The sequence below is a fragment of the Topomyia yanbarensis genome, chromosome 2 (genome assembly GCF_030247195.1).
Source record: "Topomyia yanbarensis strain Yona2022 chromosome 2, ASM3024719v1, whole genome shotgun sequence".
In the NCBI taxonomy this organism is placed as follows: Eukaryota; Metazoa; Arthropoda; class Insecta; order Diptera; family Culicidae; genus Topomyia; species Topomyia yanbarensis.
In genome coordinates, this window is record NC_080671.1 from 385469978 (window position 1) to 385496134 (window position 26157).

Genomic DNA, 26157 nt, shown 5'->3' on the forward strand with positions numbered 1-26157 from the left:
CGCCGCGTCTCCTCACGATAGCGCGAACGAAACACCTTTTTCGATGGTGGAGTTCTCACTTGCTCTCTTGTCGTGTAACAATAAAGCTCCGGGGCCAGACAGAATCAAATTCAACTTGTTGAAGAATCTGCCAGACTCTGCCAAGAGACGCTTGTTGAACTTATTTAATAAGTTTCTCGAGGCTAACATTGTCCCACTCGATTGGAGACAAGTGAAGGTCATCGCCATCCAAAAACCAGGAAAACCAGCCTCCGACCACAATTCGTACCGTCCGATCGCAATGCTATCCTGTATCCGGAAGTTGTTCGAGAAAATGATCCTATCCCGCCTCGACAATTGGGTCGAAGCAAATGGCTTACTGTCAGATACACAATTTGGCTTTCGCAAAGGCAAAGGGACGAACGATTGTCTTGCGTTGCTCTCAACTGAAATTCAAATGGCCTATGCTAGCAAAGAGCAGATGGCATCAGTGTTCCTAGATATTAAGGGGGCTTTTGATTCAGTTTCGATCAACATTCTTTCAGAGAAGCTGCACCAGCATGGTCTTTCAGCGACTTTAAACAACTTTTTACTAAACTTGTTGTCGGAAAAGCACATGCATTTTTCGCATGGTGACTTATCGACATCACGATTTAGCTACATGGGCCTTCCCCAGGGCTCATGTCTAAGCCCCCTTTTATACAATTTCTATGTCAACGACATTGATGAATGTCTTGACAATTCCTGCACGTTAAGGCAACTTGCAGACGATGGCGTGGTGTCTATTACGGGACCCAAAGCTGTCGATCTACAAGGACCATTACAGAATACCTTGGACAATTTGTCTGCTTGGGCTATTAAGCTGGGTATCGAATTCTCCACGGAGAAAACTGAGCTAGTTGTATTTTCAAGGAAGCGTGACCCAGCACAACTACAGCTTCTATTAATGGGTCAAACTATCGCTCAGGTCTTCACAGTAAAATATCTAGGGGTCTGGTTCGACTCGAAAGGTACTTGGGGATGCCATATTCGGTATCTGAAACAGAAATGCCAGCAAAGGATCAACTTTCTTCGTACAATAACCGGAACATGGTGGGGTGCCCACCCAGGAGACCTAATTAGGTTGTATCAAACAACGATACTGTCGGTAATGGAATACGGATGCTTCTGCTTTCGCTCCGCCGCGAACATACATTTCATCAAACTCGAAAGAATTCAGTATCGTTGTTTGCGTATCGCCTTAGGGTGCATGCAGTCGACCCATACGATGAGTCTCGAAGTGCTGTCGGGCGTTCTCCCGTTGAAAAATCGATTTTGGGAACTCTCATATCGATTGCTCATTCGATGCGATATCTTGAACCCGGTCGTGATTGAAAATTTCGAAAGGCTTGTTGAGCTCAATTCTCAAACCCGTTTCATGTCCCTGTACTTTGACTACATGGCGCAGAATATTAACCCTTCTTCTTACAATCCCAACCGTGTGCATTTCATAAATACTTCTGAATCTACTGTTTTCTTCGACACATCCATGAAAGACGAGATTAGTGGAATTCCGGACCACATGCGCCCACAAGTGGTTCCAAAAATTTTTTATAATAAATTCCGAGAAGTCGACTGTTCTAAGATGTTCTATACTGACGGATCAAACCTCGAAGGATCCACTGGCTTCGGTATTTTCAATCAAAAGTTCACCGCCTCCTACAAACTCAGTGACCCTGCTTCAGTTTACGCCGCAGAACTAGCTGCCATTCAGTATACCCTTGGAGTCATTGAAACATTACCCGCAGACCATTACTTCATCGTTTCGGATAGCCTCAGTTCCATTGACGCTATTCGCTCGATGAAACAAGGCAAGCACTCCTCGTATTTTTTGGGGAAAATACGGGAGCTACTGAGTGCTTTATCTGACAACTCTTTCCAGATTACCTTGGTATGGGTCCCTTCTCATTGCTCCATTCCGGGCAATGAGAAGGCAGACTCCTTAGCTAAGGTGGGTGCCTTAGAAGGAGACGTTTACGAAAGACCAATTTGCTTCAGCGAATTTTTCAGTATTACTCATCAGAGAACCCTCGAAAGTTGGCAAACTTCGTGGAGCAGTGGAGAGCTGGGAAGGTGGCTACATTCGATAATCCCTAAGGTATCGACGAAACCTTGGTTCAAGGGGATGGATGTGGGTCGTGACTTCATTCGTGTGATGTCCCGACTCATGGCAAACCATTACACGCTGGATGCACATCTCCGGCGTATTGGGCTCGTGGATAGTGGTATCTGCGCTTGTGGCGACGGCTATCACGACATCGAGCACATTGTCTGGGCGTGCACCGAGTACAGTTCCGCTAGGTCTCGGCTAATGGATACCCTGCGGGCCCGAGGAAGACCAACCAACGTCCCGGTTCGAGATGTGCTGGCAAGCCGCGATGTTCTCTATATGTCCCTTATATACACCTTTGTGAAAACCATCAATATACAAGTCTAACTGCCCCTTGTTATCTCCTTATCATTCTCAGAACGCTCTTCCACCTGTATCAAACCATCTGTATCGAATGAGCCAACAAACACGGGACCTACGGCACGAACATAACACGCTTAACTCGAAATGTAGCCGATCCACATCTGAGCCGTACTACGAAATCGTCTGGAAAAACCCCTGCCATCTTGAGGAGGACCACCCGGCGTCCCAGTACATGATTCCCCTGATGAAGGCCACCCGAGTTTGTAATCCATCCGTTGATCTCACGATGCCTGAAACTGAAATAATTTTCTCTCCCTGCCATCTTTGTCTACCCTCCCTCCCCTGACTCTTATACCCAGAAGTAACACCCCTACCCCCCCCCCCCCCCCCCAAATATCATCACGAAGCATTTAGCTCTTCTTGTCTCTTCTAGTTTTAACTATTATATTATATAATCTCATTGAAATTGCCCAACTCTACTACCCACAAAAATAACTATAATTACGAATCTTTACAAAATTCAATCATGCCCTCTAGTTATTCCTAGTTTTAAGTTAGTCGTAAAAAATTGTCCCCCTTAATTATTTGCTCCAATAATCTCACTGATAAAAATGTCAAACCATATTGCCACAAAAACTAAATGACCCCCCTAATCTTACGAAAACAATATTATCCCCTTGTGTAGATATATAAGATAGCTATAAAATCGCATTAGTTTCATTTTAAAAAAATCAATATGTAATCCCCTAGTTTTAAGCAATTTAAAATGTAAAACAAAACAAAATTGGCACCTTTAAGCTAACGCAACGTGCCTTATCAAATAAACGATTTGAATAAGCTCCCATATATTAAATTCATAAGCAAATTTTGTGGTGATTTGGTGATGTCATGGCGGCTCGAATGGAGCAAAATTTGAAAAAAGGCGCATCCCATTTATTATTTTCCATATCTGTAAAAAATAAACAAATTAAGTATTTCTATCATCAAATTTATTTCGCTGTTCAAATTAGAAGCTATTCTCACTCCGCCGTACCTAAACAGAAACATATATTCTATTTTGAATTTTAAAAAATTCAGAATAAAATAGGTTCGATTTTCGGAAAAACAAGAAGATGACCTTCAAAATCAAGCCACTTCTACTTATATTGGAATTTCCGAAAATCTTTTGGATCGAATCAACATTTCCCCAGTAGTGAAATCCTCCGGTAGATGTCATTCCGTTAGGTTTCTATTAGACTGGAGTAAAATGCCAGAATAATTCTGAAGGGATCCGTAGGAGTCGAACAAAATTGTACATTCCTGGCAGCATTCTTGCTGAAACCGAGCACTGTCGGTCTGCTGCCAGAATTCTTATAAAAGCACACAAATTCTATTCAAAACGAATTTTGCTAAATAGGTAGAAAATCTTACATATATTGTTTATTTTCCCGATAAAAATACTAGAATTCTTGACGTTCTTAATGAACTTGAAACAAGATGTCGTAGGTTCACGAATTGTTAAGCTTGGTGATTTACTATCTGTTCAGTTGCCCTGGGTTGGATTCAACAGTGATATGTGTAAGAAATCATCTCACTGCTAGGTGGTTAAAGTTGGTTTTTACCACCAAAATTAATAAAAAGAATTAATATTGTCCCAGGAGCACTTCTATTTCCAATGATCTCCGATCAAATTCGTACAAGTATTTTTTGTGAATAAAAAAAAATCCGTACAGTCCTCCGAAATTCTCTATACCCTAAAGAGTAATTCATTTTTTTCCAGCACTGTATATAAAACTGTTAAGATTTGAAATCGAATGTTGCATACTCAAGCGGCCATCGACATGCTTACATAGTGCCATAGGTCCCCGGCATCAACAACAATTCTGTTGATAGAAGTTTCCGTTTCCGTCATTGCATGAATTTTTCACAACCACCTCTTTTCCTTGCTCAAAGCTCAAACTTATTCTTCAATTCGTTCAGAAGAAGGGCACAACCGATGCGTCGTTCAGCACAGGAAAAAAAGCCATAAGCAGGTCAACCCATTTAGGTTGTTCGGCTCAAGCGGGTAGGAGCAACAAGCGAAATAATGAATCGCCTTGAACCGAATTTCGTGCTCGTGAAGGTGGGTGAATTTGGAAGGATTGAGGGGGGTTTTGAGTTTGACGAACATAGTCGCAACCGATACCGTTTCCTATATGAAAGTGTGGCTTCCACCACCGAGCGAGCGGTACGGTGATATGACAGACACACCACGTACATACCAACATGATTGCGATAGAGGTTCGACTGCAAAGTGACAACGGTTATAACAGTCATCAAGCAGAAAAACAGAAATTAATAGAATAAAAAATAACCAGGGCATATTGGCACGGTGGTGTCGCGACAACGGCAAAAGGTAAACCAGAACATAGAACCTGATAAGAACTTGGACGAAGGCAAAAAGGTAAACTACCATAGCTATTTAAATTTGTGTCGAAGCGCAAATATAGCTACCCGCGCTCGGTCACACCGCATTCCTTCCCGGTTAGGTACCACACACCGTACCGTACCCTACAACAGCGATCATCGAACGATGATGGTTTGAAATATTTACATCAACGTGAACGGTGAGAGCCAGAGCCAGTGCTTTTTACCAGCACACAGCAGGCCGAGCAAACAGAACAGGTATAGGCATGGGTATTTGTAGTACTTATACCGTAGTAGTACGACCACCATCAACCCAACCAGCGCACACTAGTCTAATGGCAGCCGATAGTATGGGCACGCGGAGGCACAGCTGGGCGCTGGCTGAACTGGCTGACTATTTGCGCTCTGCCTGTGAGCCATAAACATCAAGATGCTTCGAGGAACTGGCGGATCACCCTTTAGTGGAGCGAAAAAAAGTTGAATAAACGACGGAGCTTGCGTTTAATTGAAATCCCAAAATAACCGCTTTGGGCGAACTTTTTGTTGATCTAAGAATTGATTTACATATATGTATGTTCCTATTTTGCGGGCCTTTCGTTGGCGCTGCTTTGGATCTACCCGGGTAACGCGTTGTTGGAGCGCAGACCTTTGAGGATCCTTCCGATGAGTAATGCATTCATAATTTGTCACCATGATGATTGCTTTTCGTTTGAAAAAAAAAATCGTACCAAACTCAATACTGTTGACTGAGAAGGAAACCATAATCCGTGTGAAATCTGCTTTTAACTCTAAAATCCGCTTCATAACCGTACTCGTGGTTTGGCACGTTCAGACCGTATAAAGCGTTACCCCCTCTGCAGCAGGCGCAGCAGCGCCAACGGTTCTAATGCAGAGACCCCCCGAACGTGAAACAATGACTGACAAGTTGTAGCCAGCCAGCTTTGTGGCGCTGCTGTGGTGGTGAGGTTGGTACACGTGCACGGCAGTCGTGTGAATCGTGTTTAGTAGGTATTCTTATGCACGCGACTAAGTAGCGCATAGGGGAACACTGGAAGGTATAGAAATGTAGAGAACGCCCGACAGTTGAGAACGTGGAGCTTACGGGACTTTATTCACTATAGCGAATCGAAATGATATTGTCTGGAGAAAAAGGATTGCGAGATACCAAGCTGGTGGCTTGATCCGTTTCTGTTTATATTTCTTCTACATATAAGAAGTATATGGAATTCGCTGAAGTTTTCGATACTTTTTTTAGAGGCCCTGAGGGCCGAATTGAGTTCTACAAGATGACGACACGAATGAACTCATAATGAATGAAGTTCATGTTTGACAATTCTCGGTGGTTTGTTTACTTTGTCAGATGCGTGAGTGCGAGCGCAACGGTTGCTCATCTGTTACATTCGAACTCACGTAACTTCCATGTAAACAAACCACCGAGAATTGTCAAAAGAAGTTCATCCGGCTCGTTTTGTGGGGTTATGTCGGTTGGTGTAAAACCTAATTGATGTGTGCCAATTGACTCAGCTGAACAAATTGGGGCTGGGTGTTTTTCTTTTTTAGATAAGGGGCCGTACACAAATGACGTAGCTTTTTTTCGGCGATTTTTGACCCCTCCCTCCCCCTCGTAGCATTGGTCACAAAATTCTAACCTCCCCCTCGTAAATAACGTAGCATTTACCTACCCCCCCCCCCTCTCATCCTGAGCAACGCGACCGGGGGATGAAAAAAAAAACATATTTTTTCAATTACTTTAAATACTTGTCCTTTCAAAATCTTTGACGATTTTTATCAACATCATTATAACAGCAAATTGCGTACAAAAAAAAATAAGCCCATTTCTTGATAAATATAGTGGTGATAGTTTTGTTTTGAATTTTATATGTCAAGGAGAGCATGTAGAGAAGTTCTCTCAGTTCACAATCCTGCTGCTAACAATGATATACGTTCACCTAAATTATTAAATTTTATTTGGATGAATCCGATGAGAAAATTTATTTCAGCTACCAAACTAAAACATTAGCTAACTAACTAACTTAAAACTAACTTAAATCCGCATACAAAACTTTTTCGTATTTTTGCGAGCTTGTAATTCTGCGAATCGTAAAATTTTCCTCATGAAAAACCGCATGAGTAACTCGTGTGAATTTAAATTTATTGCTCTTGGGAATGGAGGCACATTAAATTGTTTTCTCTAATCAATGGGTTTTGACGCCCGTCAAAAAAAAATTCAAACTTAATGCTACGTCGCACAACTTCTGACCCTACCCTCCCCCTAGTCACACTTCGTCACAAATTTGGTATACCCTCCCTACCCCCCAAAATGCTACGTCATTTATGCATGACCCCTAAGTTAGAAAACCCTTGTGAACTAATCAGATACATGTTTTGCGTAGTAGGCTAGACAATTTGTATGTCGGGGTGTGACACAAGAATGGCCAAAAAAAAGTTTCTTCTTCCCAACAGGATTTTGAAACTAGAAGCAAAAACAAGAAACTTATGCTGTTTCTTTCATTACAATTTCAACCGGAACCACTCGCACAAGTCATTTTTTTTATTCATTTCATTTATTTGATAATGCACGTTTACGTTAGCTTGAAGGGGCCAATTTCTTTGTTTTACATTTGGAAATTTCTTAAAACAAAAGGATTACGCAGTACTTAGTACTCCTCCGTAGGGGTATCTCGATCAGGCGATTAATATTAAAATCGTGAAAGTTGAGGTCGTTTTCTGAAGTAGGCCATGTTTCGGATAATCCAAAGGCATCGCATTTCATGTTATTTAGTAAAATTTTAAAGGTATCGATTTTCGGGATAATGCTTTTACAATTCCGTTATAGAACAGTGAACAAAATCTGTGACCTCGTTCGATGAATTAGCCATCGAAGGTGTATCGCTGAAAGGAGGGGTCATTTTGTAGTCAACTGCATCAAAGAATTTCTTTTTGCTGCGGGGAGAAAGCTTATCAGGATGCTTTTAAGAGGGTCAGAAATATTCAAAACTGTAAAAATACGGTCCACAATATCAGAGAATTTTATTGATCCAACGCTGGTTTCTTTCTCTGGCCGAGATATGGGAACACGTGGGGTTTTTGATATTTGATACGCAATATTCTCGTTAATATTTTTCTCGTATCAGCTGAGCCACCAGAGACATTTTTGCTAAATTTTAGGTAATTTGAACGGCATAACTCACGTGTTTTTTTCTTTGTTTGACCATAGGAACTACATCCCGTTATGTTCGTTTTTCAAAGAAACGGGCGATTTTATGCATTGCATTACTTCACCAAATTTATCCGTGTGATGAGATTACATAATAAAATCGCCAAAAATAAGTCACTAGTTGGTTTAGTTATTCCCAAGTAACAATTTTGGTTATATTGAAGTTTTATAGCGCTTAATAAAACTAGTATTTAAAACCTTATGTACTTCCTGCAGGCTGCTATAAACCCATGTTATGACAAATTGGCCCAGTTTTATTGTAATCAGTAGAACTTGTTATGCAAACTATCATAGGAGTAATAGTTTTATTACAGTTCTATTCTACTCTTTAGGTGTGATATTAAACCAACAGCATAAAACCTTCTCCTGACCTAGCAGTGTGGAAAACCACTATATGAGCGCTATTAAACCATCATAAAACTGTGTAAAGTCTTCCTGAAGAAGTCCATATAACTTCGTATGCTGTCCATGTTAGAACTTTCAGTTTTAACCTGAATTTTTTCACTGATTAGATGTATTCAATAAAATTTTATCGTGGTTTTATTCCTTAACATCGCATGTTGCCAATCATCGAACAAAATGCCATATTGTAAGGTATACATTTTTTCAGAACAGTGATTAAGAGAATTTTATTATTGTTCATAACACACCCATGCGTGTTTGAAGGTATGCCGTTAAGGATTTATGGTGCAACGCTAAATAAATGTACCCCATGAATTATACTAAAAAGGAGCATTCGGTAATATTTTTCTGCAAATATTGAAACAACACTTAACCAAGTTTTAGTAAAAAATGTTAAATGTTTTGTTAAAAAGTGCAGATTCTTTCAAAAAATGTCTCAAAACGTTTGATTTCTCCCTTCATATGAACAAAAAGACGTATATTTGAGAAATCTTACTTTGCAATCTGCTATTTTTGCTTCAAAGCTACATTTTTCTTTAATAAAATTTGGTATACTTGAATAATTCTTTCATAAGACTATTCCTCCTAAAACGGCCATAACTGAGCAATTCATATAGCAAGCGTGTTTATCATGGCACTTCTGCATCTATGTTGAGAGTGACAAGTTTTTTGCTGGACTAAATCACAGCGTGCTTGTTTTGATTATTTTGACAGTAACTTTGTCCAGGATGGTAAATTAAAGGTTACTATGTAACGGTGCGGTTGTCAAATTTGAGTAGCGCAATAGATTAAAATAAACACACTGAATACTCGCCATCTCTATAGTGTGTTCACCATTCACTGTCAGTGTCATTCCAATCGAGCACGAGATTTGTCAATAGTCCTCGTTCGATAACGATTCGCAGATATTTTCTTCAGATTGCGTTCCGAAATCTAGGGACAGATCTCTTGAGATGCATTTTTAAAGGTCAACGAAATTCAATATTTACTTTCCATCGAAATAGGAATTTGAAATGCATTTTGCGTTGCGTGTAAGACGTCAAAGCCCTGCAAATGCACTTTTTCAAATTGGATTCAAATTTGTTATGTATTTCTAGAGTGATCTGGCCCTAGACCGAAATGCATTTGTATGAGTTTATTTTTTTTTATTTCGATTATAGAGGTTTTAACCTTAAGGTCATTCGCCTCTTCGGGTTAGGAAAATCTCTTATGAAAAATTTCTAACCCTATGTGCGGGGTCGGGACTCGAACCCAGGTGCGCTGCGTACAAGGCAATCGATTTACCAACTACGCTACGCTCACCCCATGAGTTTATTGTTTATAGTACTAAAACGCAGACGGACTTCCTTTTTTGTAATATAATGCGAGAAGTGGTTCTTAAAATTATTACAACGGCTGTTTTTGTCGGCAAAGTCAATTTTTGTAAACAGTCGAAAAACAAATCATTGCAACCCTCCCAGGTAATTTAGCCACTGTAAGTGATGTATTCTTCATCACACCTATAGAAATAATGAAAGTCCATTTATTACATTGCTGCTTTCAATATTAAAAACTACCATGCTCTTTGAATCAACTACCAGCTTTTATTTAATTATCAATAATGACATAATTTTCACAAATGATCTAATTTTGATATTCACTTATTTTGCAAACGAATGTTATTTGGTTAAATGTATTCTCTAGCATCAACATAAGCCACCAAATCGCAAATCGTTTTAAAAATGAAACAATTAAAGATTAATGAGCTTCTCGTGATTGGCAACTGCATCAGCACGCACACAAAAGCTCTCACCTTTATTTACCATCTTGATAATCATCCTGGAGAAACGAGAAAAACAAACCAATCCTCCTGTCAGCGGTTGTTCAGAAATTCTTAAAAGTTATTAACCTGCAAAGACGAAATAAGCCTGACTTGGTTCGTCTTCTGCTTTGGGTTAAAAGAAATTGAGGGAGAATTTCATTTCCAAATGGTATTTTCGAAGTAACTTATTTGCACTACAGTTACTATATTACATGCAAGTAAACAATAAGATTCGAGCTTCTGATGACAATTTTATAACTCCTTAGTATGCCTTTCATAAGAGTAATTATTTTAAAGAGGTTTTAATATAGATATTCCAAAACCTGAATACGTGCAATAATCTCCGATAAAACTGTCTTATAACTTAATTTCTTGTTGAATGTTAGTTTTATTCCAGTTTTAACAAAGTATTTTTATTTATTTATTTATTTATTTTATTTATTAACAGATTAAGGCCGAAGTGGCCTGTACCGTATACAAAAGATTCCTCCATTCCACTCGGTCCATGGCCGCGCGTCGCCAGCCACGCAGTCTGCGAAGGGTCCGCAAATCGTCTTCCACCTGGTCGATCCATCGTGCTCGCTGCGCGCCACGTCTTCTTGTACCGGTCGGATTGCAATTGAGAACCGTTTTCACCGGGCTATTGTCCGACATTCTGGCTACGTGCCCGGCCCACCGTAATCGTCCGATTTTCGCGGTATGACAGATGGGCGGCTCCCCCAACAGCTGATGCAACTCATGGTTCATTCGCCGTCTCCATGTGCCGTCTTCCATCTGCACTCCACCGTAGATGGTACGCAGCACTTTCCGTTCGAAGACACCAAGTGCGCGTTGGTCCTCCACGAGCATGATCCAGGTCTCGTGCCCGTAGAGAACTACCGGTCTAATCAGCATCTTGTAGATGGTCAACTTCGTACGACGACGAACTCTGTTCGACCGAAGTGTCTTGCGGAGGCCAAAGTAAGCACGATTTCCTGCCACGATGCGTCTACGAATCTCTCTGCTGGTATCATTGTCGGCGGTCACCAGTGAGCCCAAGTACACGAACTCTTCAACCACCTCGATTTCGTCGCCACCGATGCAAACTCGAAGCGGGCGGTTCTCATTTTCTTCTCGTGAACCTCTTCCTATCATGTACTTTGTCTTCGACGTGTTGATGGCAAGTCCGACGCGCTTGGCTTCTCTTTTCAGTCTGATGTAGGCTTCCTCCATTTTCTCAAAGTTTCGTGCAATAATATCAACGTCATCGGCGAAGCCAAGTAGCTGAACGGACTTTGTGAAAATCGTACCACTCGTGTCGATCCCTGCTCTTCTTATTACACCTTCCAGTGCGATGTTGAATAACAGACACGAGAGACCATCACCTTGCCCTAACCCTCTGCGTGATTCGAAGGGACTCGAGAGCGTCCCTGAGACACGTACTACGCACATCACCCGATCCATCGTCGCCTTCACTAATCGCGTCAGTTTGTCCGGGAATCCGTACTCGTGCATAATCTGCCATAGCTGGTCTCGATCGATAGTGTCGTATGCGGCTTTGAAGTCGATGAACAAATGATGTGTGGGCACATTGTACTCGCGGCTTTTCTGCAGTACTTGACGAAGAGCGAACACCTGGTCCGTGGTAGATCGTTCGCTCATGAAACCCGCCTGGTACTGCCCCACGAACTCTCTTGCAATTGGTGATAGTCGACGGCATAGTATTTGGGAGAGTACCTTGTAGGCGGCGTTCAGCAGGGTGATTGCTCGGTAATTACAGCAATCCAGCTTGTCGCCCTTTTTGTAGATAGGACACACGACACCTTCCATCCACTCCTCCGGTAAAATCTCCTCCTCCCAAATCTTGGTAATCACCCAGTGCAGCGCTTTAGCTTGTTTTAGTAGCTCGCTTGGTATTTGGTCAACCCCAGCGGCTTTATTATTTTTGAGCCGGCTGATGTCCTCCTGGATTTCTTGGAGATCCGGAGCCGGTAGTGTAATGTCTTCCGCGCGTGCTCCCAGGTGCGTTACCGTGCCATCCTCGTCGTCTGCTGCATCGCCGTTCAGGTGTTCTTCGTAGTGCTGCCGCCACCTCTGGATCACCTCACACTGGTCCGTGAGAAGATTCCCGTTTGTATCTCTGCACATGTCGGCCTGTGGTACGTGGCCCCTGCGCGAGCGGTTCAACTTCTCGTAGAATTTCCGTGTGTCTTTAGCGCGGTACAGCTGCTCCATCGCTTCGCGATCTCGGTCTTCCTGCTGGCGCTTTTTGGTCCGGAAAACCGAGTTCTGCCTGTTCCATGCCTGTTTATATCACGCCTCGTTCGCCCTCGTGCGGTGTTGCAGCATTCTCGCCCATGCTGCATTCTTCTCTTCGACTAACTGCTCGCATTCGCCGTCGTACCAGTCGCTTCTTCGGTCCGGGCCCACCGTACCTAGTGCAGTGGCTGCGGTGCTACCTATGGCGGATCGGATATCTCTCCAGCCATCTTCAAGGGCAACTGCGCCTAGCTGCTCTTCCGTTGGTAGTGCCACTTCCAGCTGCAGCGCGTATTCTTGAGCCACTCTGCCATCTTGTAGCCGCTCGATGTTTAGCCGCGGTGTTCGGCTTCGACGAGAGCTATGCACTGTCGAAAGTTTTGAGCGCAAGCATACTGCAACCAGGTGGTGGTCCGAATCTATACTCGCACTGCGATAAGTGCGGACGTTTGTGATGTCCGAGAAGAATCTACCGTCGATTAGAACGTGGTCGATTTGATTTTTTGTTACTTGGTCCGGTGATCTCCAGGTGACTTTGTGGATATCTTTGCGAGGGAAGAAGGTGCTTCGGACTACCATTCCACGGGAGGCTGCGAAGTTCACACATCGTTGGCCGTTGTCATTTGATACGGAATGCAGGCTGTTAGGCCCGATCACCGGTCTGTACATTGCCTCCCTTCCTACAACAAAGTATATAGAAACGTTTCACAACCACTATATAAACTTGTAACCTAAAGCTTTACCGTGGAAGTCATAGCATAGTTTTATAGTGAAATTTAGGAACAAATGAAATGACAGCTGCATAAAACCATAATAAAATCACTGGTTTCAAAGATTTCTTCATAAAACCAGGATAAAACAATGATAAATCCCCGAGGCATTTTAATTGTTACTTGGGTTGTTTAGATAACTGTTTGTCATGATTTTTATTGAATTCGAACTTCCAATGCGATAACAACAACGAATGCCCGCACGCTATATTTATTCGAAAGATTTTAATTTTCTCTTTAAAATAAGTGTATGCTAGTTTTGCGAAAACTTGCAATAAGCAGTCAAAATTTAAAAAAAAACTGTGAATGGAGACGCATGGTTATTACTGATATTGAATTTGAATAATCACTTTATATTATAGCTAGAATAATGGCACGAATACATGAACAACTTTCAAATAGCATTGAGAGCATGATATAAGAGGGTTTTACTAGTGTTCAAGAGTGAGGAGCCTGACAAACTATGGCTTATCATTTTTAAAATATATTTCTTTTGTAAAGCGACGCCTTGTAGCTTCGGTTATGACGACAGCTCCGGAAGGTGTTTCGTGTATCAGCACGTATTCTTTGGCAGTAAGTATACACCCAAAACAAAAATCTCTTGCAATGATTGCAAGCGACAATCACTTGCAAATAATGTTAGCATCGCTTTCAATTTTGCAGTTAAAGCCGCTTGCAATTGTTGCAAGCATATAAAATCACTTCATCTCTCGCTATACGTACATACGTTTCTTCAACACACTGTCAAAGGATTACCACCACATTCACATGCCTATGCTGGTTGATATAGCAATGCACGGCGAGTTTTTATTTTCCGTCTACTTTTTATTCATTCCTCACCAACATCATCAAACGCAGTTTTGTGGTTTATTCATTACACACGAGACGGCATCAAATTGCGGATGTGACAATTGTACGAGTTTTAACGTCCTGTCCATATGTGTAAAGATAGATCAGTGCTTATAGTTAGCGCTATGATGCGCAAGGGGCTGAGTTCAAATTTGGCTGCGTGTTTTTTTACTTTTTTCATTAATCGTGAAATTATCTAAAAGTGTTTATATATGACTTTTATCCACTTATTGCTATCTGGTAGTATGGTTGGGTGAATAAAGTATTGCTTAGCGATCTGTTTGTGCCAGGATTCATTTTTCAATGCCAACAGTCTTTTTTTATAACGCATATTGGTCACCAATACACATGCATCGCTAATACATAGGCAAAATTAGGTTTTTCTGTTTCTTGCATTGCATGCAAGGAAGCTTCTTGCAATTTTCGCACATTACCAGAACGCTTGCAATTTTCGCTCGTATTTATTGCATTAATGTAAGCGAATCTTACCGGGTACGTTTTGGGCGTACCTTGATGTAATTAACTTATTCCTCGTTTAAAACGAGGAATAAGTTAATTACATCAAGTTATACTTTCTGCCAATAAGTCAATGTTTGAATGTATGTGAATCATGGATTCCCAGACGGCTTAACCGATTGCCGTACAAAATTATATATAGTATGCTATAGCATTTGTTATGGAGCGTGTTTGTATAATATTGGTTGGGGATTATCTGCCCGCCAAATGGCACTTCAAAACAAATTGTGTATTCCTCCTATTTCGCTGAAAGTCGCAGCAACGCGCGATGGTTATTAGCTAGTTCGCTATGTAACTTCCAAATATTATGCACGGTAAATAATGTTTGTATTACAAAATCTCCAATTACATAGATGCTAGCATATCAATTTCGGCAAATGTATCGAGACACTAAAGGTAATCGCTTTTCAATATATTGTACACTCAGGTTTTTTTACGCGGGGGATACAGGCCGCGTGCATGAAAACCGCGTAAATGAAAACCGCGTAAATTTGAAAATCCGCGTAGATTTAAGAACTCCAATTTAACTCAATTCTATACTGAATGTTTATATATGCTCTAGCTAAGAATTTCTCAGAGTATCTCGGAAATATATTTCACATAACTGTGTAATATGATAAGATAAAAACTATGAAAAATAGACATATCATGTGCGTTTTCTCAACTGTTCGTATTTTTGCTGAATTTTGAATGCCAGTTTAAAGCTAAGAATGTCTACTTTGTAATTATATTATTAGAAATGAGTATAAATATGTCGCATTGACAAAGAGTTATATGGAAAATATCCACAAATTAGATGCAGGAAAAAAGTCTCCTAATGTTCCCCTGAACTCTCGATGGGGAATGCAAAGATAATGTATCTTCTAACCAATAGCGAAGATTTTAGTTGCCCGAATACGCCTGAAAACATTTTTTTTGATAACATAATTATAATAAGAAAATTGTGTGAAAATTTTAGAATGGAACTGGAAGTATTTTACGAGATATTTCGATTATAACAGACCTAACACTGAGCGTTTAGTGTAAATTTGCCTTGTTTTAAGTTTATAATTGTAATATATTCGTAAAGTACTTTGATATCCACTGCCAAATTTTTACACAATCTTTTTAACGTCATTTTGAATATTTAAAGAAAATAATAAGTAAAAAATATCGGCCAACTTTAAAAAAATCAATCAAGTTTTTAATAATTGCAGATTTCATAAAATATATAACAAAAATTTTTTTTTGGGATTCTTTTTTCGGTAAGCTAATTTGAAAACGCAACTTGTTTTATTTAATTTTTTCCATATATCGAATCGTTTTCGAGTTATCATGTTCAATTTTATAAACTACAAAAGTTCAAAAACTAATAACTTGAAAAAATTTCCATTGTCAGCCATAACAAAAAATACGTGTCAATTATTTTTTGCCAAAGAAAGCAACAAAAAAAATTGGAAGGAATTAAAATTTCCGTAGAAAATCTGACACATTACCTGAGTTTCTTCGATTTTTGAGTTTTTCGTACCACTTTGAAGCCAAAAATCTCATTTTCGCTTTAAAAAATCCTCTAACATTTTATAGCTTTTTTATAGCTCGATAGTACGTACATTTTACCTCGATAGTACGTACACCTACGAGCAAAAATTTTGTTGTTTCATTTTCAATAAATTTTGTTTTTTGATGTATACGTTAAATGTAGGCATGTATTTAAAGTATAGTTGAGGTAGAATGTTTTAGTATCGGTCTGCAAGGGTCGCAAAACCATTATTCCAATAATTAGCCAGGGTGACATCATATATAGTCGAATGAGATATTTATTGTTTTCTTGCAGTTATTGTAAGGATCTCCATGTTACATTGGTATCAAAAGGAAAGTTGCAAGAAATTGCTTGTTCATTTTTACGAACCAACTATTTTAATTGCAGAAACGTGAATAACTTTTAAAGAGGGCGTAATTTCACAAATTTTTGTTGGAACAAAATCTAAAATATCTTTAAGACTACCTACATTTTATCATTTTATGAGCGTTTTGATTAGAAATGGCTTTACGATCATAGTCTATAAAAACATGGATTTTTGTCTTCAAATAATATAATTTTAAAAAATATGTTTATCTGTATTTGTTGCTAGTTTCTCCATGGTACAATTACCAGTGGGGCAAATTTTCATTTTCAAATGCCAACTTTCAGCTCAATCAAACCCAACCATGATTCAAATTCAAAGCCTCCCTTAATCATCACTTTCAAGTTGGCGGGATTTTCATAACCAAACCGTACGTCTTCATTCCAAATTGATGCTTTTTCATTCACCAACCAGAGTTGTCATCTGCTCTGTGAAGGCCAGTTTAGGTTAAATGTTGACATATTTTGAGTTTTTAAACCTACATGAACAGTAAGAAGTATGTTCAGAGTAGTTTTGCTTAAAAAACCTAGTAAATATCTCAGTACAGTACAGGGTAATGAAATCGAAAATGAATGAAAAATGATTGAGCAGCTCGGCTGTTTTAATGAATGATGCAAACGAAAAACTGGGAATTGAACATAGTAGAGCATGATTTGAGATTTGTTCTTCCTTCAAGTTCAAAACAACCCGGTGAAAATTTGCAGCTTTAGCAATTACATTAGAAGCATTTGTTTTCCACGGTCATAATGAAAAAAGTTGGATTGTTTACAGTTTGTAAGGGAGAGGCGTGAAGAACTAATAAGAAGAGTATAATTTTACGAAATATTTGTTTTTTTTTGTTAAAACCTAATTTAAAATATCTTGTAACTATAAACTGTCAATACTATTGCTCCGAGGCCGTAGATGCAGACAACTACAATAGCGACATTGGCGTTCCAAATCTACTGTTTTACTTGCTTAAAATATGTACCCGAAGAACTTTCGTTACCTACTAGTATGTAGTCTAAAATTTTTCTTCCTTCAACTTTTAACTTAAGAGAGATAATGATTATTTTACTCAAAATAGCACAATCCTCAGTCGATAATGCCAATTGTTGATGAAAGAATTACATATCCTTTTTTCCACGTTGGAGAAAGAGTGATAGATGGTCTGAAATCAGACTGAGATTCTCTGCTGGCAAATTATTTTAACCATAGAAAAGCTTTAGTATGCGTCATAAAGAGAACTATCTCTGTATTGGTGTATTGCATGCAAGGCTGACTCTGTTCACCACTACTAGTAATTGTGTCATTTGCTAAGAGGTTGTCATAGAAGTATTTTGACTTACCGGTGGATCTTCGGATTGCGTAATACAAATTCTATTTGCTTCATACAAAGAAGGATTTTTTTCACATTTGTGTTTATTTTGGAGTTTATATCGATATATAAATTTGATTTCGAGTGTTTAAAATGGGTAAAACACAACTAGCTGGACAGAAGCGCATAAAGGTTGAAATTTCGATCGCTAAAAAGCGGCAGATCATTGAAGATTTAGAAAATGGACTATACATCAGAGAGATCATGGTGAAGCATAACATACAATCTCGTTCAACAGTTGCAACAATCAGACAGTCGAAAGATAAAATAAAAGAACAAGCTGCACAATCCCATGATTCAATAGGTAAAAATACATTCATTTCCCGGATGTTATTGGCAGTTAAGTATTGTTTTGTATTTATTTAACCAAGCGAAAGCGCTTCAAAATGCCTCAGCATCCGATGGTCGACGAAGCTATATCATATTCCACTAAGTCAGGTAATGTTACAGGTTCAAGCACTGAAGTTTTTTAATAAAATTGTTGGAGAGGGAGAGTTTAGCAGTCGCGGGTACATTCACAAATTCATCCAACGATACCAAATTCGTTTGTCAAAGATCACAGGGGAGAAACTGTCGAGTAATGTCGCGGCTGTGGAAGATTCTGTCAACAACTTTTCGAAAAAATGCGCGAGAAGCAACTGCATCCATGCCAAATTTCGAACGCGGACGAAAGTGGTTTGTATTTTAGGAATACTCCAACGTTTGTCGATAAGGATGCTTTGTCAGCTCCTGGAAGAAAAGTATCGAAAGATCGACTTACTTTCATGCCCTGCTCTAACATGGATGGGTCATTAAAGCTTCGGTTGATGCTAATTGGTAAATTGAAAAACCAAGGGCTTTGAAGCATGTTAGACAGCTTCCTGTCTATTACGCGGCTTCTAAAAATGCTTGGATATCGCAGTTTTTGTTCAAAAAATGGTTTCTTGAAGAATTTGTTCCTCGCGTTACCAAGTTTTTGCAAGAATCTAATCGTCCTATTGAGACCGTGTTAGTTCTGGATAACTGCTCTGCCCACTTCAAAGGTGGAGAATTGCAGACTGAAGATGGGAAAATTTGGACGGACCGAATTCCTTCCTTGTAATACGACCGCTGTTGTTCAACCGATGGATCAAAACACAATTCAAATAATCCAAGCGCGCTACCGAAAAATATTAATGCAGTAGATAATGGGCAGATCTGACGATTTTCACGAACATATTAAGAATATTAACATCAAAGATGCGATTTTCTGGGTGGCTCAATCATGGGATTATGTCCCAGCAGACGCAATAAGAAAATCCTGGGATATGTTTTATAATCCAGTAGATTGTGATGACGAAGACGACCTACCATTATCTGTACTCCAAGATAAATTACGAAATTTTACTCAAAAAATTATTGAACCACGAACACAGGACGAAGAAGATGACGATGTCGAATTTTTGAAGGACGATGATATTGTAAAGCGTGTTCTTAATCCTGAAAACGACACCAACATATACATCGGAGATGATTCGACGCTGCCGACCATCGAGGAAGAAGGGAAATTTTCTATTGATGCTGCTGATGAAAATGAAAGTGCATAGGTATTCCGTTTAATGAAACTGTAATTTTCAATCAACGTGTAAAATTATAATAAAATTCGATGAAGAAAGCACAACAAGTTGTCTGTATTTATGGTAGAACTTAATTTTACATTTATATTCATGCTCCAAATATGTGCATGAAAATAAAGTTAAAATTACACAATATTTTTTTCTGCGTATGTATGGAACCTTCCCATAGAGGACTGTCGGCTGTTCGGAACTAAAGTTGTTTTTTTACAAACCGAGCATTTCAAAATCAATTCAATAGACGATATATCTACCATAAATTCTCAGTAGCCAGCTGCCCAGAGGAATAAATACATGATAACACTTCTGAGAGTTGCATAGATCGTATCACTTATTAAGGTGAATCCAGATCTTTGTAACTCTTTACCCCATTCTATTAACAAAAACTCCTTCCCGCGACAAACAATATAATGCGTAACTAAGTCAGTGTCAGGTACTGAGAAGACGAATTCGAAACGCAAATCCTTCCTTATATTAGAATTACTTATTTATAGTTAATACACATATACGGTCCCGCTAAGCTCACTCATTGTTCGCCAGATAGATTTCCATTCGAATTGCGTGTTCGCATTTTATTCCAGAAATATAGCTACAAATATTTCAAGTTGGAAAATAGTTAGGTTTCTGCGTCCCATGCAACTTCTCCCCTCGCAAGCGCTCTGAACCTTAAAGTACACAGTATTTGATTAATTTTAAGATAACCGATTTTTTGCAGACTGTATTATTTTCTCCCACGTTTACCCCAAATATCGAACAACAGGAAACCGACATTGGCCTTCCTCTACCCGCAGAAGCCGTCCGAGATAATACACTTGATAATGAAGCGTATAATTTGATTACACAGTGTCCAATATCAACCTCGGTGAATGTTAAATGTATCGCAATTATGTACGGTGCCCCGGAGTACTTGCCCTTTCGTGAAAAGCGCGTTACCACAGCGGCAGCCTGTGCTGAAACGAAAAACAACACAGGCGATAACCACTAAACACATACGCGCCTGTCTCTCACACTCTATTCTATGGGAAGGGAAGGAGCGAGAAGCTCGATTCGATTCCTCCCACTAACACCAGAATATGCTTATTCATTAGCTTATCAGCGTAACCGTAGCGCAAACGGTGACGACAGACTTGACTTCGAATAACGCACACGCGGATGGATGGGGACCAGTAGAGCGCGTTCATTATTATTGTTATTTATTATGGTGAGCAATTACGAATTACCTACTATCCGGCACCAGCAGGCAGTGTCGGATCGAATCGAACCAAGCCAACTGTGGTACTGTTGCTGTTGCTGCTGTTGGCCGCCGAGACGAAAGGGTGACGTACGAAATACAAATAGATACATGGGCGCAAAACGGGCCCGAGTGGGTTGTTGCTGTAGCTGTTGTTTTATTATTTTTGATTCGCGACCACAAACACAACCATTGCTGCTGCTGCTGCTATGTGACGACATGCGGCTTCGGGTGTGATTATTTTGTTCGCACGCAAAGTTTAAATAGATCATCATCACCATCATCGAATCGGAACCGTTTTAGTTAGCATTCAAACGAAAATAGCCCGGAGGAGAAACGTCAGCGCCACTAGGTGCAAAGCTCGGTTACTTTGATTCGATACAGATTGTAATTTTAGAACGAGTGGGACTTTATCCCATCGATTTCCATTCAAAATAGTTTTCAATTCCGTATGATTATCAAACAGCCCTCGGCAAAGCAAATGCATGCGCGATCTTCTCCCGTCGATGAGGGGCGGATCAGACGAGACGAACACAGAAATTGTTGTTGCCGTAGCTTTGCTACTCTATTGCCAACTTTGGGTTGTAATTTCCCTCACCGTGCATGGTTTATATGCGGCCTTCCAATATGCTGTTCTCTCTAGTATGTATAGTCTCCGTCGTCGTAGTTCTCTCCAGTACCTTCAATCTGCTGTTCCTCGTGCCCTCTGCTCGGCCTGTCGCACATTCCGTCCTTCTACCGAGCTGTGCGATGATGGTGGTGTTTTGAAGCTTGCTTTTTTGTGAAATATATGCTTCTGTGTTCTGCCTGCTCCAATGTTCACGATCCGATGGTCGGTCGAGGGTACAACGTTTGTATTCAGGGCCTGTAGCCGCCGCTGTCATCTCTGTGTATACACTGTGCGATTCTATGAATTATTATAGCGCCGATTGAGGACTCGAATGCCGGGGGATTTCTCCAGAGGTGAGGAAACTTTTATGACCCCGTAGCATTTCGTTGAATCTTATTGATCAGGCATCCATCGAACTCTGCGAAAAAATAAATAAAATCCATCGTTTTATTGCTTCGACGAAAATTAACCGAAATTACAAACGAAAAGTAAGGAAAAACAAATATTTTAAGCGAATTAATCGCACTCGTTGATTATCTTTTCATGCCTCTTTTGCTTTTACCGCGCGTCAAACACTTTGCATTGGGCCAGATCGTGAGAGTGAGCACCATTTGGGTGCCTACCAACACCTACTCCTTCGCACCAACACATCTTTGAGATGGGACCGGTTACTCTTTTCTTACCGCGGAACACTCATCGGTCACTCACCTTCTTTGTGCGCCTTTCCTGCCTTTGCTGAGTGGTGCACTCAACTGCTCACCGCCTGCTCCGCTCTACAGAAACATTGCCCTTGCCACTCTCGACGGTTCAACGATGCGGGAGCGAAAAAGTGAAACCTGTTTATCCTCTCAAGTGGTATTAGAGAGACACTTCCATATTCGTGTGTACCACAGTGAAATACTAGCCTACAGTAGCACAGCAGCAGCTTGGCCAATCGACCGTTCCGGCTAGCTTTAGGACGGCAAATTTCCTCTCACCGCCATCCACCGCCTTCTAGCTAGAGCAAAAACTGGGAACAGGAGCAACAGCAGAAGCAGCAGAGGACAAGGAAATGCTACAGTAATATACACATCCATACGGATGTGGTAGCACGAGAAGAAGCGTTCGTAAAGCATAAAGAAAAATATGCGAACCTTCACAGAATGTGGGCGATAATGGCTCACGCATACCCGCGGCTACGTTACCTGAAACCAGCTGAGCAATTTTGATTTTCTGCTGCGAAGCTGTGGCAGTATTTTGAATGCTGGAAATGTCTTTCAATTACTGCTTGTTGAACGCACATATGACCGTCAAGGTCGATTATGTAAAGAGGCACAATCGTTGGGGTCTGCGGGGTTGAAAATGATAGCTTACGCTGGCGGCAAAGGCGAAGGCGCCACCGAAGTGAGTGTTTACTGAACTACTTAGTTCAAAGATTTTAATAAAGAAAGAAATTAAAGGGTTGTCCATAGGACACAACCCACGGTGACATTAAGGGGAGGTTCTCATTAAAATGACCAAAACGTAAGCAAAATTTGGAATTTTCTTGTGGGCTAATGAAAAAACAGAAGAAAACAACTTATGGATTGCACAAGCTTATACAGTGAAGACCCGTTTTAATCAGCCCTTTGGTGAATTTTAGAGTTATAAAACAGAAACATTGATAAAATTGGGACAAACATTTTTCTTTTTTTTAAGAAACCGTTGCTTTTAAAATATTCTTCTTTAGTCCCTAGATATAGCCTCATAACCTTTCTTGATTGTTTAGCTTAAACTTCGCGTAAGAGAGTCTGACAGCGCAAAATTAAAAAAATGCATATTTCAGATCTCTAAGATAAGAAAAATATGCTCAAGAAAGGATTTACTCGAATTCAATTTGGTTCATCTGCTAGAGCCCATCAAACTACCAACTATCAATTTTCATATGAAGCTGATAAAATCGGGTGTCTGTGGTAATGTTCTGTCTAAGGTTAGGTGCGCGTAGAATTCCAAAACTGCGTACAGCCTGCTGCCTCACGATCGATCTGAAACACAAAACTAATAGCAAGGCTCTAAAGAAAACAAAGTTTAGTGAAGTAATGACATAAGAATGAGTAAAAATATTGACGTAACTTTGAGATCAATTTTTTGGCCCTATTATCCACTATAAGGCTTTATTAAAAATAGTGAGTACAAAGAATTTGTAGGTCGTTCCTCCAATGAAAAAAAATTTCTATGGAGAAGTCAAGAGTCCTTAAATTGAACCACTGTTTTAAAAAACCATGTTTTGAGATAAACACCTTTAAAAGTTTGAGAACATTTTCGATGAATTATTCCTGGTAGAGTGTCAATATTTTATAATTACATGGAATTATGGGTTTTGGACTTCGCTATTTATGAATCTCAAGCCAGTTTTTCGAAATTCTAAATAGCCGATCAAATATGGCGGTCCCTCATTAAAAAAATAAGCTGTATTTTAGCCAAAACCGAGATTGGTGATTTATGAACAAGAATTTGAGCTAATATGTATCAAAATAAAAAAAAACAATGAAAATAGTGATTTCAATATGGCGGACTAAAATGAAGACTCACAATTTTAACCAAAATTTTTCGTTTTTCATCGTTTCATGTGGTCGTTTGATAACTCACGATTAGTCTGCGACGACTCTACAGATCTAACCGTTAAATACGTTCACGAGACCTGTACACATGTATAGCGCAACGCGAAGCATTATGGGAATGAGTATAATGCCATGAAGAGGTTTCTACCTGAGGCGCGCGTCTCGAGCTGAGAGCGTCCCATAGTGGCTAATACGCCGCACAGTGGCTGGAGGCCGCACAAAACCTCAATAAGTTATGTTTAAAATATTGATATTTTGTACTTTTCCTAAATTTCTCATATATTGAATGATATATGTTCAAAATTTTATGATCATTGGATAAGAACATAATTTTTAACAGCAGCCTAAACGCAAACAAAAAATTGTAATTTTAAATTTATTTTCATGCACATATTTGGATGAGCTCAGCGCGTCAAAATTAGCATAACTTGTGATTTTCAGACAAATTAGGCAACATTTTGATGCCCGTATCGGAAAACCTTTTTAACACAATATAATAGATACTTAACATTTCAATAAATGCAATGAAAAACAATCAAATTTTTGAAAATGTTAGATGAGAACATCCCCTTAAAAATGTAACCTTTTTCAAGAGCATGTAGTATAATTCACGAATGAGTTTTAATCTATCATAACTATCGACACTTCTGAAGACTGGAGACTATACAGTTTGGACGGTTGGTTCATGGTTAAGAACTTATCGAGAAATGATATAGGATCATATTTCGGGCAAAAATACGTTCTACACGTACCCTCAAATCTCAACCATTACAGACTTATTGAACTTTTCTGTATATAACTGGTTTGACTTATAATAGCTAACTCAAATTTGTGCTGTCATAGTCAATTGAAATACGTCTATTGTTCGGCATATTTTCCACATAATAAAGCATCACCTTCTGATTATTTCAAAAGGGTTGTATCATATTATTGCAGAAATGTGTTTTCCCTCATAATCGCCGGTGATGCAAATGCCAACCACATAATTTGGGGCATCTTAGATATCAATTTGATAGACACCGAATTAATGGAATACTTAAGTAGTACAAATTTGCACATACCTAATGCAGGAAACTGCCCAGCATTTGAACGATTTGGCAGAGAAAAGGTGTTAGATGTAACTCACTGCTCTGACGGTATTACGCATAAGTTGGCAAACTGGCTCGTACCAAACGAGCTCGAACCGCCGTTATCTGACCATATGCACATCGTCTTTGGTCATTTAAATGCCTCGCTGTGTCATATCATTATCCCAAATCTATGAACTAGGAGCTCCGCGAAAAGGGCTTGTCGACTAGGTTTCATGGGTATGAATCTCTACGTGACTTGGATGAGGTTGTGGATACAACAAACTCACTCATAGTGCCAGCATGCCAGGAGGCTTGTCCGCTTTGAGTTGTGTGTGCTTCGAGAGGAACACCTTGGTGGAATACAGAACTTGTTCGACTCAAAAAGTTATGTAGAACAGCTTGGAATCCAAGACGTAGGGACGGGTCGGAGGCGTTTAACTTGGTTAGCAAAAAATATAGCCATTGCACAAATGTCTTAAGTCTCAACGAGATTGTTTTATTGTTGGAAGGAGATTCATCGTCCCTGTGGAGTGCGCATAAGAACTTCTGCTTATAGATCCAACTCTTTTTAGCCCTTCGTACACCGATAAATTAAAAGTCGTTTGCTAGTAACATTTGGCTTTGTTGTTAAAAGCAACTGCAACCACTGGCGTAGCCCTTGCACTGATGGTGGGTTCATCATCATCATAATCATTATTTTGAAGAAAAGTTGGCAAATTTTTCAGTAAAATATGAGATTTTTCGGTTTATGACACCATATTCGAATTTTTATCCTATTCTTTTTGGTTCATCGAGAAACTGCAAGTCTAAGCTTTACAAATTTTATTGAATATAAGGGTATAAATTCGACCCATTGACCTTTCGGATGATTCGACTGACCAATTAGTTCACAAATAGGGTCTTTGAATGAAAAAATCCATGGTTCTAAGACCAGCTTTATGAATTGATCAGTTCAGCGAATGTGGCCAATACGGTCAATTTTTCACTCGGAACTAGAAATTTATGCCAATGCAACGTGAACAATTTTTTGTTCGAAAAAAATCATGATTTAGACAGTTCTACGGACGTTCCCGATTTTCCGGTTGATTTTCACGTAGAATACAATATTTGAATCGGTGTATCAATATCATTTTAGAAGGGATTTTATATAAGCTTTCATGAATATTACAAAACTTTGGCATCAGTTTCATTGATTGACCACATTGTTCAGAATTCTGAGCTATACT